The 18419-nt window shown below is 43.2% G+C and overlaps 1 non-coding gene across 1 annotated transcript; it reads left to right on the top strand.

Annotated features, from left to right (window-relative positions):
• Positions 1-18112: 18112 nt before the first annotated feature.
• TRNAS-GCU (transfer RNA serine (anticodon GCU)) lies at positions 18113-18194 on the top strand. Its single transcript has one exon. It is a non-coding gene; the product is annotated as a tRNA-Ser (tRNA).
• Positions 18195-18419: the final 225 nt, after the last annotated feature.

The following is an 18419-nucleotide window of genomic DNA, read 5'->3' as shown; positions in this document are numbered from 1 at the left end:
ATATAAGGGGTACTGTATGATATCATGTTCCTCCTTCCTGAGTCTTCTGTGGAAATAAGACAGATGTGAGAAGCTATTGGAGAAGTCATCCAGGAAGTGAAGCTTCCTATCCTTACAGACTTTGCCTGAGCATGTCCAGGAATGCTGATCTTGGGTCAGTCCTCTGAGAGGCAAGACCTCGTGAGCACTGGGGGCAGCGTCACAGTTTAGGAAGCCCTGCTCTTATACTGAGAAGACCTCAGCCCGTTCCTAACCTTGCTTTGGCTTTGTCAGTGAGGCTTTGGTTCCATGACTATTGGTTAATGACCTCACCTGGGCTTCTGTCCCAGCCTTGGTCCTCCCGCTGGCACTGACAGTTGCTGGAGACCTTGCTTTGACAGGGGGTGTGAGATGGGATGGGAGGGGGCATCCTTTCACACTGAGGATGCCTAGCCTGTGTGCACATGCCCAGGCATGCTGTGTTTGCCCCTGAGATTTTGGAGGGCATGTACATGACCTAAGGTCAGATATAACTGGATTGGACAGTTTGCCTCTGATTTTTTTCTTTTTAATTCTTTAAAAAATGCTCATTTATTTTTGGCTGCTCTGGGTCTTCATTGCGGTGTGCAGGCTTTCTCTAGTTGTGGTGAGTGGGGGAAGCTCTCTAGTTGCAGTGCCCAGGCTCACTGTGATGGCTTCTCTTGTTGTGGAGCATGGGCTCTAGGCAGACAGGCTTCACTAACTCCTGCACACGGGCTCAGTAGCTGCTGCTCACGGGCTCCAGAGCAGGCAGGCTCAGTAGTTGTGGCACACAGGATTAGTTGCTCCAGGGCATGTGGAATCTTCCTGGACCAGGGATCGAACCCACATCCCTTGCATCGGCAGGTGGATTCTTAGGCCCTGGACCACCACTGGGGAAGTCCTGCCTGTGATTATTTTCTATTATCTTTGTGCCCAACTTCTCTCCTTCAGTGTGGATCTTGGAGGGAGGCATGTTTCTGTTTCTGAAAGAGTACTTCCGGCAGGTCATGAAGAAGTGAGCCAACCACTCAGCATCACTGTCAGTCTTCAGAAGGCCATGTTGCCAGTAGAAAGAGGAGAAGAAGGAAGGACGACTATGAGGAAAGCAAAGGCAGTGCTGCATTGCCTGATGACTCATGTATCCTTTGCCATTCCCTTGGAGAGAGAACTAGGAACTAGGAGTACACCTGCTTGAGGCCAGGCATTTCACTGGGGAAGAGAGAAGAGTGGTTTTCCTCCAGGGATAATAACTAACACTCCTGCAGGATGCTCATGTAATTTTCATGGATCTTATTTTGTTCGCTTTTCTAACCGTATTGTAGAGTACCTTCTACACCCCTATGCAGAGCACATGGATTTGATCCCGAGCCCATGTGCCACAACTACTGCCTGCCTGCCCATTTTACAGATGAGGATACAGGGTCAGAAAGGTTAAATTGCTGACCCTGAGTTCCCAGACCACACTAGTGCAAATATCAATGAATGTAGGCTTTGTGACGCCAAGCCTAGCAAGAATTCATTCAGATCATCATTCCCTTCTTTAAATGAGTGCTGCTCTAGGTGGAGGCAGGAGAGACACATTATTAAGAAACTATAGTTGCTCAGTCATGTCGACTCTGCAACCCCATCCACCATAACCTGCTAGGCTTCTCCGTCTACGGAATTCTCTAGGCAAGAATGCTGTCGTGGTTAGCCATTTCCTCTCCAGGGGATCTTCCCTACCCAGGGATCCAACCCTGGTCTTTTGCCTTGTATGTGGATTCTTTACCTTCTGAGCCACCAGGGAAACCCCTATGACAAACTTGGACTTCTAGCACACTTCCCACAGATTAAGCTCACAAGTGTTCTATTGAATGCTTTGTATAACTAGGAAGATTGGATGATCCTGCCTCTATCTTGGTCAGTAATGACGCGATCCTTCCATTCTCTTTTCTGTGCTCTCTCAAACCCTGTATTCTGATTCATGCTAAACCTCTTGTCTCCATCAAAAGATTCAATTGCTATAAAAAGATAAATATGTTTGCAGCATTGCCCTTGTTTTTTCATTCAGTTGCTAAGCTGTGTCTGACTCTTTGCGACCCCATGGACTGCAGCACATCAGGCTTCCCTGTCCTTCACTGTCTCCCAGAGTTTGCTCAAACTCATATCCTTTGAGTCGGTGATACCATCCAGCCATCTCATCCTCTGTTGCCTGCTTCTCCTCCTTCCCTCAATCTTTCCCAGCATCAGGGTCTTTGGAAGCCGGCAAGTAACTTCATTCCTGTTCTTGGTAAAATAAGGGTCACAGATCCATCCTCCATAAGACTGCAGGAGAGATTGACTGTGATAATGCATTTATCAGCAAACTCTGAGACAGAAGAGTAGCTATTATTAGCCTTATTAGTCAAATTTTAAACTTTCTGTGATTTAAGTTTGTCGCTAGTGCTTGACATTCCGTAACTAGTTGTTGGTGCATCTGTAACTAACTCCCAGGGTTTGATGCCAACATATTAGAATGTGAGGACTGCCCACTTTTTCCTTTCTCAGAATTTAATCCTGCTTCCTTTCCCTATGAGTACTTGCATATTTAAGATAAAACAATATAAAAATGCCAGGCACTGTTGCCTCAAAAGGACTATAAGTGAAAGATAACACCAAGCTTGTGTCAGGAGCCTCATCACACCCCCATAAATCCAAATATCTGCTTATTCAGGCTCATCCCTCAACTGAGAAGCTGTAAGAGTGGAGATCTGTGTGCCTGTCTCTGGGCTAATTCAGGCCTGGGAGAGAGATTTCTCTTCCTGATTCCTGGGGAGGACAGTGCTTAATTGATTCTAATGAACATAGAACAGCCAACCCCTGCTTACCCCTGAGATATAGCCCAGGGGGTTAATCTCCCATTTTCGGTTTAATCAGTTTCCTCCCCAGGCTGAATTAAGCCTCAATTTTCATTTTTGATAGAATCTGTCTTTGCTGACAGATGTTTTCTGGGCAACCCAGAAAGTCTTCAGCATGAGATAATGTGATGGAAGCGCTAATGAATTCCTAGCTCCTCTGTTGGAATTATTCTCTGGAGTCTTTAAGATATCAGGACTGAATTGTCCCAAGGAAAGCTGCCGGCTTGGTAGACCACTGGCATAATTACCCTATGGAACTGTCACCTAGCACTGCTCCCAGCATATCCTACTCCTTTTCAGAGGATACGGGGGTTGATTTACATCTCAGCTCTGCCACTTACCAACACTGCTACTCTTGCTATGGAGAGAATATGAATAACTACAATTATAACTGCTAAGAGTTACAATGCATTTCTATCCTCAAAAAGATGGTCCTTACATCAGTAGCTATCAGCTTGCTGAAATGTAGAACCTCGGTCCACTCTCCAGCCTCTTGATTTACAATCTGAAAGTGAAAGTATTTGTTGCTCAGTCATGTTCTGCTCTTTGCAACCCCATGGGCTGAAGCCTGTCAGGCTCCTCTGTCTGTGGGATTTCCCAGGCAAGAATACTGGAGTGGGTAGCCCAATCTATATTTTACCAAAATCCCTAGGTAATTTATATACCCTTGAAAGTCTGGGAAGCACTTGCAATTAACTAGTTTATTCCTCCTTATAATATTAAACACTTCTGGAAGGTGTTGCTGGCTCTGCTTCACTCTCACCCCCACTGTAAGCACCTGATGGCATTTGTTCCTAGCCGTGTAGCAAGGATGAGGAAAAACCAGTCTCCTTCTAGGCCAGCATCTTGCTCCCTTCATCTCGACAAGTATCTTAGGTTTTCCTAGGGCAGAGATGGGATGAGGTCAGGATTCTCACTTCTTATTTCCTTTTCTCAAGAAAGCTGCATAAACACTCAAGTCTTTGATGGAGGGTGGGAGTCGGGGCTAGAGATTTCACAGTTTATTGGCTTTGGAAAAAGAAGGGGCTCTGATTTGTAAATATATATATATATTTAAAGGATGAACATGCTTATTGTTGACAGCCAGTTTCTATGGTTTTGGTTTCTCAGTAATAAGGGTGATCAATCATAAAGGACAGGAGGATGGCAGAAGTATTTAAAGAAGAGAGAAACATGGTATCTGGACCAAAGAAACAAGCATGTATTTAAGGGCCATGATCTTCTCATTTCAGGATCCAATTTTCAACCAGATGCATCTCAGATCTTGTCATGTGTTCCTCAGAGAGCAGAGGCGATACAGAGTATGTGACGTTCACATTACTTCCTCAACCTTATCTCGGACTTCAGACTCAGTATACGGTGAGGAAATTGCTTGGGGACAAGACAGAAAACCTCTGGGGCAGCCGGGTGAAGGCCATGGAGAAATCGGATTATCCAAGGAACTTTTCTCCTGTGATTAATGTCTCTGAAAGTGAGTGTCGGGGAACTACTGAAAAGTGGATTTATGACTACATTTTAGAAAGAGAAGCTTGGAATGCAGGAGGAGAGAAGTGAATGCGCACAAACCTTGAAGTGACTGCTCACAATGGGAAGTATATTAGTTATTTATTGTTGCATGACAAATTACCTTAATGCGAAGTGATTTGAATAGCAATAAACGTTTATTGTTTACACAGCTTCTTTATGTCAGGAATTCAGCAGCAGTGTGGCCAGGGGGTTCTGACTCTGGGTCTTTCGTGAGGTTATAGTCAGGATATTGGCAGGGGCTGCAGTCATCTAAGGGATCTTCTCTGGTGGCGCTAGTGGTTAGGAACCTGCTGGTCAACGCAGGAGATATAGGAGATGAGGGTTCGATCCCTGGGTCGGGAAGACCCTCTGGAGGTATTTAAAGGCTTCTAGGGGCTGGAGGATCCATTTCTAAACACAAGCAGATGTGTCTGTTTTCTTGCACGTGGATCTCTCCAAAGGTCCTTGGCTATCCTCACAACACCATGGCTGGCTTTCCCCAGAGCAGATGGTCCACGAGAGCAAGAAAGGAGCCACAGAGGCCTTTATAACCCAGTCTCACATTGTCGTTTTCACAATACCCCATTGGTTATACAAGTCAGCCTTATTCAGTCTGGGAGAAGATGATACAAGAGTGTGATTACCAGGAGGCAGGGGTCACCGGAGGTAATTTTTGAGACTGGTTACCACAGAATATAACTATTCAGTGGTTAAAAATCCACTTGCCAAGCAGGAGATGAGAGTTTGATCCCTGGGTTGGGAAGATCACCTGGAGTAGGAAATGGCAACCCACTCCAGTATTCTTGCCTGGAGAAATCCCATGAACAGAGGAGCCTGGCAGGCTATGGTCCATGGGGTCACAAAGAGTCGGACACGACTGAGCGACTGAGGACGCGTGCACACAGGGACTGGGGGGGTAAGTATCCTGGCTGGATTCCTGAATTTCTCCCTAATGATATGATCTTAGATCATTTGTAATCTCTTAGTCTCAGTTTCTTAAACTCTAAAGTTGTTAGAATAGATGATCTCCTGTGTTTTAATACTATAGGCTTTTGGCATGATGGCAAGATTAAAGACTCATGTTATGCACCGAGCCTGTATCTCCAAACCAACCGAGAGAGTGAACAAGTCCACCGTGGTAATGCAAAGGCAAGAAGGGAATTTTTATTTCTAGTGCGCTAGGGCTCAAGCCCCATCCGACGCAGCGGAATCAGATGAGAGCCCCGAACAAAGCAATATGGCGGTTTATATACAGTCAGCTCTTTGTCTCAGTTACAGGGTACTTGGCGATACCTGATTGGACAGGCAGAATGAGCTCATGCAACGCCTTCCTTATGCTATCGCATATAGAAATCTTTCCTTATTTGGTTAAGGAATGTTCTTCAAGAAAACAGGAAACATGACTCAGGTCCCCGGCGCTGTTATGCACCTCATTGAGCCGACCACCCTGCCTAACAACTCACAGTCTGAGGACCTTGGTTCGAATTCCAGCTCTCTGTCACTTACTGGAAGGTCTAAGGTTAGTCACTTCTGCTCTGAAGAATGGATTTCTGATTTGCAAAGTTCTTTGTAAAGTGAAGGCAGTCTTGAGGATTAAAAGAGAAAATGGATGTCAAGCTTCTTGTGACTCTAACTTCCACGCACTTGTAAGGTGTTTTATTTCCTCATGAGGAAGCTGAATTGGAGAAAGCCAGAAGGCATATCATTACCGTGAAAAATAAAATTACCTACTCCTCTGCATTGTACGATGAGCCCTCCAAACAGCCTCCTGATCTGCCAGGCTAGGCTGTGATCTTTTGAGCTATGCCAGGTGGTTATTATCATAGAAACTAAAAGCCATATTATTTCACATGTGTACTTTACAATTTAGAAAGAGCTTTTACTGACATTATGTTAGTTGGGCTTCATTTTTTTTTTTAAACCAGAATAAAAGATCTCCATTTACAAGAGTACTTTTTGAACTAACAGTTTTTTAAGAAATGGGAATTCATGCTGGTTGTTATTTTTATGATTGATTATCATCCTCTCGCATAAGGTAGATAAAGTCAACCAGTTAGGTCTCATCTTTATCTTCTGTCACGTGAGAAATTTGCATCTCAGAAAATTTAAGTGGCTTATCTCATGTCACAGAGCTACTTAGGATAAGCCTGTAGAGATCTCTTAAGTCTCTGGCTATTTTTACCATTTAAAGATTAAAAAAATTTTTTGTTTTATTTTGTATTGGGGTATAGCGATTAACAATGTTATGGTGGTTTCATGTGGACAGCAAAGCAACTCAGCCATACATATACATGCATCTATTCTCCCCATGGCAATTTTTATTTATAAGGATTGTGTTAAATTACTGAAATAAAAGAAGAAAATAAAAGGAATCAACTATTATTCTTTTTATTAAATTCTATAAACATTATGTTCTTTCTTTATGCCATGTGCTGCAGTCATAAAGATGAAGAAAACATGGTTTGTAGCTCACTGTCTGGTAGATATGGTGGGTCAGGCTATACATATATATATAGACAGATAGACACACATTCATCGTTTCAAGGTACTATGGTATGTTTCGGCTTCCCTGGTGGCTCAAACAGTAAAGTATCTGCCTGCAACGCAGGAGCCCTGAGTTTGATTCCTGATTTAGGAAGATCCCCTGGAGAAGGAAATGGCTACCCACTCCAGTATTCTTGCCTGGAGAATCCCATGGACAGAGGAGCCTGGTGGGCTATAGTCCATGGGGTCGCAAAGAGTTGGACATGACTGAGCAACTAACACACACATGGTATGTTTCACTACAGAAGTTGATAAAAAGTGTGTGTTTTGGGAGAACAATTGTTGAATAAATCAGCCTTCTGATTGAGGATCTAAGGAAAAAGGGAGTGGTGCTTTAGAACTGAGTTAGAAGGCAATATAGGTTAGGTAGATGAAAGTGAAAGGCATTAAGGCAGAGAGGGAAAATTAGATGCTTATTCCAGAAGTGATGGGGAGACTGAGGCTATTTTGAAATGGCTTTAAATGTACATCACAACCCTTGGAATTTGTCCTTTAAATGATAGAGAACAATTGGCATAGAGGAAGATTCTTTCTCCTGATTGTATAAAGATGGCTTTTGTTTTGCTTTGCTTTCTTTAAACAGTTTTTTTGATGTGGACCATTGGTAAAGCCCTCATTGAATTTGTTACAATATTTTTTTCTGTTTTATTTATTTATTTATTTTAGCTATGAGGCAGGTTGAGCTTAACTCCCTGACCAGGGAATGAACCCAAACCCTCTGCATTGGAAGGTGAAGTTCCAACAACTGGACCACCAGGAAAGCCCCTATAGATGTCTTTCAAACTGGGAGATGGCATGGGGAAAGTGATGAAAAAGTGTTTTTAAAAAGGGCAAGAATGAAAGCAATAAGTTCATAGCCAGTGGAATAGGTCAGGGTGGAATGAAAGGGAGTTTAGAGGTGACCTGTGTTGTGGGGATCAATGGATCTGTACCCTTTGAGCAGTAATGTCCTGGAGCTCAGGGGTCAACAAACGTTTTCTATAATGGGGTAGATCATAAATATTTTGGGCTTTGCTGGCCATATGGTCTCTGTTGCAAATACTCAAGTCTGTTGTTGTAGTGGGAGAGCGGCCACAGACAATATGAAAATAATGGCACATGGATATGCTCCAATAAAACTGTACTTAGGGATGATAAATTTGCATTTTATATAATTTTCACATTATTTCATGTAATTTTCACATATAAAATGCTATTCTTTTGAGTTTTTTCAGTCATTTAAAAGTGTAAAATCCCTTCTTGGTTCACAGGCCTTCCAAAAACAGGCAATGGGATCAGTTCACCCATGGACCATAGTTTGCTCACAGGGGTGTGCGTGCTCAGTTGCTTCAGCTGTGTGCTACTCTTTTTGGCTCCTTGGGCTGTAGCCCGCCAGGCTCCTCCATCCATGGGGTTTTCCAGGCAAGAATACCAGAGTGAGTTGCCATTTCCTACTCTAGGAGATCTGCCCGACACAGGGATTGTGCCGGCATCTCTTGCATTGGCAGACAGATTCTTTGCCACTGAGCCACCTGGGATGGATTGAAATTCCATCATCATGTTTACCTGTGTGTTCTTGGCAAATACATGCATATCAACCAGAGTAAATGCAGACTTCACCAAGAAACCTTCTGCTTCATAGCAGTGTTCTCCTATTTGGAGGTGTGTGCATGCGTGCTAATTCGCGTCAGTCATGAGGAGGTGAAACACTCACAGAGTAAAGCTTAAGCATAAGCAAGGAGGGACATGCATGCCTATTCAGACCATCTTTCCACAAGCCGCTGAGATCTGTGGGCAAATGGGGGCCCCTTGAATTCCCGACTCAGACTTTCTTCACTTGCCTCTGCACTAGCCATCACAGGCTGGCTAGGCTTGTGAGTGCAGTCAGGTCAATGGGTGGAATGGCTTAACTCAGAAGACAGACAGACATGTGATTGTCGAGTGGTGATGGAAGAGCTGGGCAAAAGGGAAAACGTTAACCTGATGCATTTAGTTGAGCAATTTAAAGTCATCTTTTTAAGGAGAAATGTCTATTCAAGTCTCTTGTCCCCCTTTCAAATCAGATTATTTGTTTTTATGTTACCGAGTTAATACTTTTTGATAGTAATTCTTGATCAGATATAATATTTACTTTGAAAATCTTTTTTCCATTCCATCCATTGGCTTTTCACTCTGTTGATGGATTCCTTTTCTTTTATCTTGATGTCCCAAATTATTTGTCTAATTTTGCTTTTGTTGTCTGTACTTTTGGTGTCATGTCCAAGGAATCATTGCCAAGTCCAATGTCATGAAGCTTTCCTTCTGTTTTCTTCTAGGAGTTTCATAGTTTTAGGTATTATATTAAAATCTTCAATTAATTTTTGACCATTAATTTTTAATAAGTATTCATAGAAATGTGCTGAGTACTTGCTTTATCTCCTTGACAAAGCCTTGTTTCACACAGGAGAAGAAACAAAGCCAAAGGGATATGTCATTCCATTTAGAATCGCACAGCCAATCAATGCTGGAAGTTGAGACTCACACTTGGATCGTTTGATACCAAATGCCATTATCTTTCTTCCATCCCACCTGGTCTTTTATTTAGTTCACTTTGAATGGGGGTGAGGGAGGCATGAAGAGAGAAGGGAGGGTGAACAGAGCACCCAGGAGACTGCCTTCTTTCAAATGAAACGAGATAGTGATGTATTTGTTCAGTCCTTAAGGAGAGATCAGCTTTCTCAGCCTACTTTTATTCCCTGACTCCCTCTGCCTTCCTCCATGCTCTTGTATCTATTTTCCAGCTCTCTTGATACCTACTATCAAGAGATGTAATTATTACAGCAATTATTATTATCTCCAGGTCAAGAGATATAAAAACAAATATGATTTTAAACCATAACAGTCTGAGTATTTGAACTTCAGTGAACATGTGGCCAATACAGATTCTGTTGTTTATCAACCACATCTTTTTTTGGCAGAGACGAAGTGCAGAGTTCAGGGGATTTCATGATTTTCCAGAGTGCTCTAAGGAAATTCCTGGTGGTGGTTTAGTCACTAAGTTATGTTCGACTCTTGTGACCCCATGGACTGCAGCCCACCAGGCTCCTCTCTCCATGAAATTCTCCAGGCAAGAATGCTGGAGTGGGTTGCCATTTCCTTCTCCAGGGGATCTTCCTAACCCAGGGATTGAACCCAGGTCTCCTGCACTGCAGGCAGTTTCTTTACTGACTGAGCTACCAGGAAGCCCAAACTCCTGGTGTGTCTGTATTTTTCACGGTGAAAAAACAAAATGTGAGCAATAATGACATTTTTCCAGTTTCACTCTCTCTCTTTCCTGAATCAAGCATATTCCTTCAGGGATGTTGGAGAGTATTCACATGTTAAGAGCCTCCCCCAGGCTTTGTGGCAGGATGGGTGGCTTTCTGAATGAATGAGCTGGGCCCCCACTGGCTAGAGTAAGAGTGGGGTGGTAGAAGCTAAAGTTTTGGTTATGTTTTCTCAGACTGTGCAGAACTGGGTTGTTTCCTCCTGCTTCCTCCCTCTCTTTGCCTTCACCTGATAAATATCATCTGATTTCACACCTTTCATTTTTCTTACACAACACTTACCCTGGGCCCATTGCTTGTCCATGAGAATGCCTTGGTGGGGGCTGTCCTTCTGTGCATTTGCTACCTCTCTTCACCACCTTTAGATGGGGATAAGCTCCTCTGTACATCTCTAGACTCAAACAAGACCTTTTATTCAATTAATTATCTAATTTTTTGAACACACTGTATAGCTTGTGGGCTCTTAGTTCCCCATCCAGGGACTGAACCCAGGCCCTGTGTGTGAAGCACTGAGTGAAGCCACTAGACCACCAGGGAATCCCATGCTTGCTAAGTTGCTTCAGTCACGTTTGACTCTTTGCAACCCTATGGACTGTAGCCTGCCAGCCTCCTCTAGCCATGGGGATCCTCCAGGCAAGAATACTGGAGTGGGCTGCCAGGCCCTCCTCCAGAGGATCTTCCCAACCCAGGGCTCAAACCTGCATCCGTCTCCTGCATTGACAGGGGTTCTCTGCCACTAGCGCCACCTATAGGTGGTCTAGATTTTCATGACGATTTTGAAGACAGAAGGAAGAAAAGTCTACTTTGTATGCACTGGAGCAAATTCCTCGAAACCTTTTGAACGTATTCTTTTCCCCCCAGCCCTTCAGTCTTATGACTTCTCCCTTTTCTCTGACCCTCCCTTCCACACCTTTGTTCCTTGTCTTTTCTTCCTGCTTCTGAATCATCCACCTCTCTTAATCTTGAAACCATTCATGATAAATGCAATCTGGCTCAGTCCTGCTTCTACTTTCAAAATCTTTCAGACACCAAGGCCCGCCCTTCTTAGAGAGCTATAGGGAATTTTAGTAAGAAAGATTTGTTAGTAGTATTTAGAAAACTTGGTTTCTTATCTTTGTTTTGCCATTTATAAGATGTGTGAGATTATACAAAATACATCATGCCTTGGAATCAGTTTCCTTTCTATAAAATGAAACTAACATCTGTTCTGCTATCCAGAGGATCATCAAAATATAAAATAACCATAACTGATAAGTGTGGAGCACCAGCCATGTCCCAGGCACCATGCTAAATGTTCTATGCATAAGATTCCACTTACCTTTTGATGTGGGAACTATTATCATCCCCACTTCACAGACTATTAAACTGAGTATCTGAGCTACTAAGTAACTTGTCCAAGATTTTCCAGCTGGTAAGGAGAAGAACCAGGATTAGAATTTGAGATATAAACCTCTGTATATAAAACCTGGAAAACCCAGAGTTGTAGCTGGCCCAGGTAAGGGCTCATGTATGTTTATTCATTGAGTGGGTGGAACTAGAGTAAATGCCTTTCTGCCAGGATGACAGAAGACATTGCATGAGTTTCCAAGTGACCCAGGATAACATGAAATCACTTGGGATGTTGGCTTTAGTAGTATTTGACATTGCTATGCATGCACCCCACTCCAGTACTCTTGCCTGGAAAATCCCACGGACAGAGGAGCCAGGTGGGCTGCAGTCCATGGGGTAGCTAAGAGTCAGACACGACTGAGCGACTTCACTCTCACTTTTCACTTTCATGCATTGGAGAAGGAAATGGCAACCCACTCCAGTGGTCTTGCCTGGAGAATCCCAGGGACGGTGGAGCCTGGTGGGCTGCTGTCTATGGGGTCACACAGAGTCAGACACAACTGAAGTGACTTAGCAGCAGCAGCATGCACTAAATAGGGCCTCCCAAGTGGCTCAGTGGTAAAGAATCCCCCTGCCAATGCAAGAGATGTGGGTTCTATTCCTAGGTTGGAAAGATCCCCTGGAAGAGGAAATGGCAACCCACTCCAGTATTCTTGCCTGGGAAATCCCATGGACAGAAGAGCCTGGGGGGCTATGGGGTAGCAAAGTCTGTAGTCCAAGGGATCACAAAGAGCTGGACATGACTTAGTGACTAAACAACAACTATATAGTAATAGGTCCCACAGAAGCATGTTAGCCTAGTACAGTGGCTTTGGAAAGAGATCGGAGTTTAGAAACTAGGCAAGAACTTACACTTTCTAAGTTTCCCTCCTCATCTATACTTTTTCAAATTCTGTTTTTAAAACCACTCATGAGTTGCTATACAGATTCAATGAGACCATGAACTTTTAGCAGAATGTGATCTGGCATAGACTAATAATTCACCACTAGTTGTCTTTCAATGGCAACCACAACAATAATGAACCAATAACTGACAGGAGAACAAGATGGAGGAGGAGGAGGTGGACATGGAGCACATCTCTCTCCAAGGATACATCAGGAATACCCCTTCAGACACAGACGTGCATGCAGGACACCAGCTGAGAGCAGACAGGAGTACCTGACCAGCGACAAAGAATATACAGACCCAGGAAAAACTAGATAGGACAAAGGAACTAGGGGGAAAAACAGGAGTGTTAGTAGGACTGAACCTGCCCTCGGTGGGTGGGGGAACTGAAGCAGGGGTCCGATCCCCACATCGGGGCAATTGTCTGAGTCAGAGGAGAAACATTTAAGGCTGAGAGTGAAACAGCTGATCTGTGCCAGCCTAAATGGAATGAGAATCAGATAGTCCTTGCCTCAGCGATGCATACCTTGGACAGGGACGCAGGTCCCCTGGAAGGTGCAGCAGCTGGGAGCTGGAGTTTAGGCATTGTGGAGCAATCCCGGTGTGAGGGCTGCTGTTGACTTCAGAGATGGATCAAGGGGATGGGAGGGAGGAGATCATGGGAAATGCCTGTGGAGGAAATCTAGGCAGCCATGGAAGCAAGGCGATACTGCTGAGTCATGCATGGGGGTGGAGCCATCACCACAGCTTCTCTCTCGCCACGCGAGCATCAGCAGCTGAACAGTAGAGAGGCTGGCCCATCAAATGCCTGATGCACTGAACTACAGAGTAGGACCCATCCCAGGGTGCTCCTATAAGTGCCTGACAAGCCAATCTACAGAGTAGGACGCCTCCATGTGCCTGACAAGCTGAACAACAGAGAAGGACCCCAGGCAAGGGAGTCCTGTAAGTGCCTGAACAGGTGGAGCTACAGAGAAAGACTGGCCAAAGAGGCCTTCTGATTGCCAGCTACAGGAGGCTTGAAAAAAGACTCTGATAAGGCCATAACTCCTGCTGCAGAGGCAGTCTGTGTCCCTAAACACTTGGTGCCGCCAGGGTCCCCACAAGCCAAGCAGCTGCACCATCTTCATGCTCAACTCTCACTGGGGCAGAGCTGCCACAGGCAAAAAAAATCTTGCATCTTTGTGCGCAGGGTCACTTTGGTCCTGTCCAACTCTTTGTGACCCTGTAGACTGTGGCCTGCCAGGCTTCTCTGTCAGGGGGGTTCTCCAGGCAAGAATACTGGAGCCTATGGGCCAAAACTGGGTGCCATACCCTTCTAGAGCACTGTATTTCCTGCTGCCCTAGCCACCAGCTGAGTACCTGGTGCTGCCAGAACCCCTGTGACCCAAGCAGCTGCACCACCTCCAGGCCTGGCCCTCCCAGGGGCAAGCCCAAGCCCTCCAGGGCAGCCTCAGGAGCAATCCCCAGTGGACGATCCACATGTAGAGTTGGAAATAAAACCACAATTGAAACCCAGGGGCAGTGTGGCTAAGGAAGAAGATCCAAAACCTTCCCACCAGCTGTACAAGATGCAGATTAAATCCACACGATTAACTAGGCAGACTCTGTGTCTGTGGACTATATAAAAGGCCCTTGAGAGCTCCCACAAAAGAAGACACACTAGCCCTGATAGCTGTGGACACTGGAGGCAAGAACACACAGGAGTAGGACTAGATTAGAATCTGAGCTGCCCCCACAGCAGGTTCAGAGATCAGCAGTGTTGGAGGGCATCGTATGGAGGTGAGGTGGACTGTGACTCCCAGCCAGGGAAAGGACTCTGACAGCAGTGACTCAAACATTTATTATTCTTATATTTGACTTGTTCTATAGATTCCTTTGGATTTTTTCTTTTTCCTTTCCACATCCCCCCCCCCCCCATTGTAGTTGTTGATTTTATTGGCATTATGAAATCTAATTAAGCTTTTGAGCTTTTTTTATTCTCAGTCACATTTTTTATTGTTGTTATAAACCTCTGCCTCTACATTGGGCTTTTGCAATTCTGTGGAGTTTTCCTTTTTTTTTTTTCTTCTTTCTTTTCTCTTTTTTTAATTTCAGTTTTTGATTTTTAAACCTATTATTATTTTTTCTATATTTATTCCCTTGTTTGCTTTTCCTACTGTCCTTTCCCCTGGCAGTTAATCTTTAATGGATATAAATCTTCTTTATCTACCTCTAGCTAACTTTGCATATCTGTTCTTTCTTTCCTTGCTTTCTTTCCTTTCCTCTCAACATGCTTGGTGGTTTTGTTTTCGTTGCTTTATTCCCCACTTGGCACCTTGCTTTAGTTTTGTTTTCCAGTTTATGCTTTCATTAGTTTTGTTCTTAGCTGGTAAATATAATTTTTGATTTCCTTTGTTCACAAGGTCAATCTACTGTACTTTATTTTATTGGACTGTTTTGACTTTGTTTGTGAGGGTACATGTATATGTGTACATTCCATTATTTTAATTATTATTTGCCTGATTTTGTAACTGCCATTTTTCTGTGGTTCATCTTTGGTTTCTCATTTTTGGGTATTTGTTTTAATCTCACTTAATGCCATAACAAATCATTTGTGGAATCCTCGTTCCTGATCAGAGATCAACCCCTGAGATTTTGGAGTGGGAGCACTGACTCCAAGACCCTAGACTACCAGAGAATGAATCTTAGGGCGTATCAGGCAGTGAGAACTCACACAAAGGAAACCACTTGAATACAAGACCTGGCATCACCCGACCACCAGTAGCACCCTGTTCAGGATGCCTCGTCTAAATAACAAGCAAACCCAAAACATGAGGCAATCATCAGCAGACAGGATTACCACCTCACTCAGCTTTGCCCATCAGAGGAAAAACAAGCAAAACAACAACAACAACAACAAAAGAAAAACCTCAGCACAAATCTCACCTTGTACAAGCTTACACAAACCACTGGACCAATCTTAGCAGGGCAGAAACCAAAAGAAGAAAGAATTCAACCTTGAAGCCTGGGAAAAGGAGACCTCAAACACAATAAGTTTAAAAAATAATAATGAAAAGACAGAGAAATACTACACAAATGAAGGAACAAATTTGAAGCACAGAAGTCCAAATAAATGATGAGGAAATAGGCAGACTACCTGAAAAAGAATTCAGCATAATGATAGTAAAGATGAGTAAGAACATTGAACAAAAAGTGAAGAAAATGCAAGAATCAATTAACAAGACCTAGAAAAATTAAAGAATAAAGCTAAAGAGACAAACAACACAATTACTGAAATTAAAAATACTCTGGAAGGAATCAATAGCAGAATATCTGAAGCAGAAGAATGAGCTGGAAGATAAATGGTGGAAATAACTTCTGAAGAGCAGAATAAAGTAAAAAGAATAAAAAGTCTCAGAGACCTCTGGGACAATATCAAATGCACCAATATTTGAATTATAGGGGTCCCAGAAGAAGAAGAGAAAAAGAAAGGGTATGAGAAAATTTTTGAAGAGATTATACTTGAAAATTTCCCCGACATGGAAAAGGAAATAGTCAATCAAGTCCAAGAGACACAAAGAGTCCCATACAGGATAAACTCAAGGAGAAACATGCCAAAACACATACTAATCAAACTAACAAAGACTAAACACAAGGACAGAATATTAAAAGCAGCAAGGGAAAAGCAACAAGTAACATGCAAGGGAAACCCTGTACGTTTAACAGCTGATCTTTCAGCAGAAACTTGCAGGCCAGAAGGGAATGGGAGGGTATATTTAAAGTACTGAAAGGGAAAATTACTGTACCCAGCAAGTATCTCATTCAAAATTGATGGAGAAATAAAAAGTTTTTCAGAAAAGCAAAAGTTAGGAGAATTCAGTACTACCAAACCAGCTTTACAACAAATGTTAAAGGGACTTATATGGTCAAGAAATACAAGATAAGGGAAAAGATATACAAAATCAATCCCAAATAATTAATAAAATGGCAATAGAAACATATATATCACTAATTACTTTAAATGTAAATGGATTAAATGCTCCAACCAAAAGACACAGATTGGCTGAATGGATACAAAAACAAGACCCAAATATATATGCTGTCTACAAGAAACCCACTTCAGACCTAAAGACACATGTAGACTGAAAGTGAGAGGATTGAAAAATATATCCCATGCAAATGGAAAGCAAAAGAAAGCTGGAGTAGCAATCCTCATATCAGAAAAAATGGACCTTAAAATAAAGAAGATTGCAAGAGATAAGGAAGGACACTACATAAAGATCAAGGGATCAATCCAAGAGGAAGACATGACAATTGTAAATATCTATGCACCCATCATAGGAGCACCTCAATACATAAGACAAACACTAACAGACATAAAAGGAGAAACTGACAGTAACACAATAATAGTGGGAGACTTTAACACCCCACTCACACCAATGGACAGATCATCAAAAGAGAAAATTAATAAGGAAACACAAGTCTTAAATGATACATTAGATGAGATGGATCTCATTGATATCTTCAGGACATTCCATCCAAATGCAGAAGAGTACACCTTCTTCTCAAGTATACATAAAGCATTCTCCACTATAACTGACAAATGACACCATGAAAGTTCAGTGGTCTTGCCTGGCCTCTCTGTTTAGTGGCTGCATGATTTTTTTACTGTTTCCACTGAATGGCTTAATACTGGCCATTGGGGGACTTTGATAGATATATTTAGAATGGGGAACCACAGGGCTTGTATTTTAGTCTCTTCTGCTACTTCCTGGTTTTGTGGGCTAGAGCAAGGCACTTTTCCAAGTTAATCCCACTTTTAAAAATAACTATGAAAGCACTCACTGTCCTCCTCACCAATGCGCCCCCAAACAGTGTGACTTTTCATTAATACAGTGTGGGTGATGGCACTTTATGAACTCTGAAGTGCTGAGTACATGTTATTTTTTCTCCCTTGAATTTGGGAGCAGTATTTTTTGGCTTCCCTTAAATGACCCATTATCACATCCCTGGTTACTAAATACATTTGCATGGGAACATTTGGCTAATATTGGGAATGGCATTTGCAATCAATATTTTCCCTTGAAGAGCAAAGTAAGTTATTATGAACTAAACTGTAGCGGTGCCATTTACAATATTAAGTTTTTGAGAGCAATTGCTACTTTGCCTATTTTGCTAGGATGGCATAATAGAGATTATTTAAGGTGATTAGATCAGGAAAGCACCAATTTGATAGAACGATCAAAGAAGAGAGTGAAAATAAATAGACATCTGATACCCTGAATTTACAATCAGATCAAGAAATAACAGCCAATGGGAATAAGTACTGTTCATGTGGGAGAGGGCTGCACACCAGTCACTTTCTGGGAACTTTCTCTAACGCTTCTAGCAACATCGTGATATAGATATCGCAATCCCCATTTTGGGCTTCCCAGGTGGTGCTAGTGATGAAGAACCCACTTGCCAATGCAGGAGACGTAAGCGGTGCAAGTTTGATCCCTGGGTCAGGAAGATCCCTTGGCGGAGGGCAGGGCAACCCACCCCAGTATTCTTGCCTGGAGAATCCCGGAGGATGACAGTCCATAGGGTTGCAAAGAGTCAGACATGACTGAAGAGACTTAGCATGGGTGCATCCCATTGTGTGGGACGAGGTGGCTGAGTGGTTACGGCGATAGACTGCTAATCCATTGTGCTTTGCACGCATGGGTTCGTTTCCCATCCTTGTCGTTCATGTTGTTACACTGGAGGTGGTTCTTAATTTTTTAGGACTTCCGTGGTGGCTCAGATGGTAAAGCGTCTGCCTACAATGCAGGAGACATGGGTTTGATTCCTGGGTCGGGAAGAGCCTCTGGAGAAGGAAATGGCAACCCACTCCAGTACTCTTGCCTGGAAAATCCCATGGATGGAGGAGTGTGGTAGGCTACAGTCCATGGGGTGGCAAAGAGTCAGACA

The sequence above is a fragment of the Budorcas taxicolor genome, chromosome 21 (assembly GCF_023091745.1).
Source record: "Budorcas taxicolor isolate Tak-1 chromosome 21, Takin1.1, whole genome shotgun sequence".
NCBI lineage: Eukaryota > Metazoa > Chordata > Mammalia > Artiodactyla > Bovidae > Budorcas > Budorcas taxicolor.
Note: the sequence above shows the minus strand (reverse complement) of the source record. Positions and strands in the feature narration are given on the sequence as shown.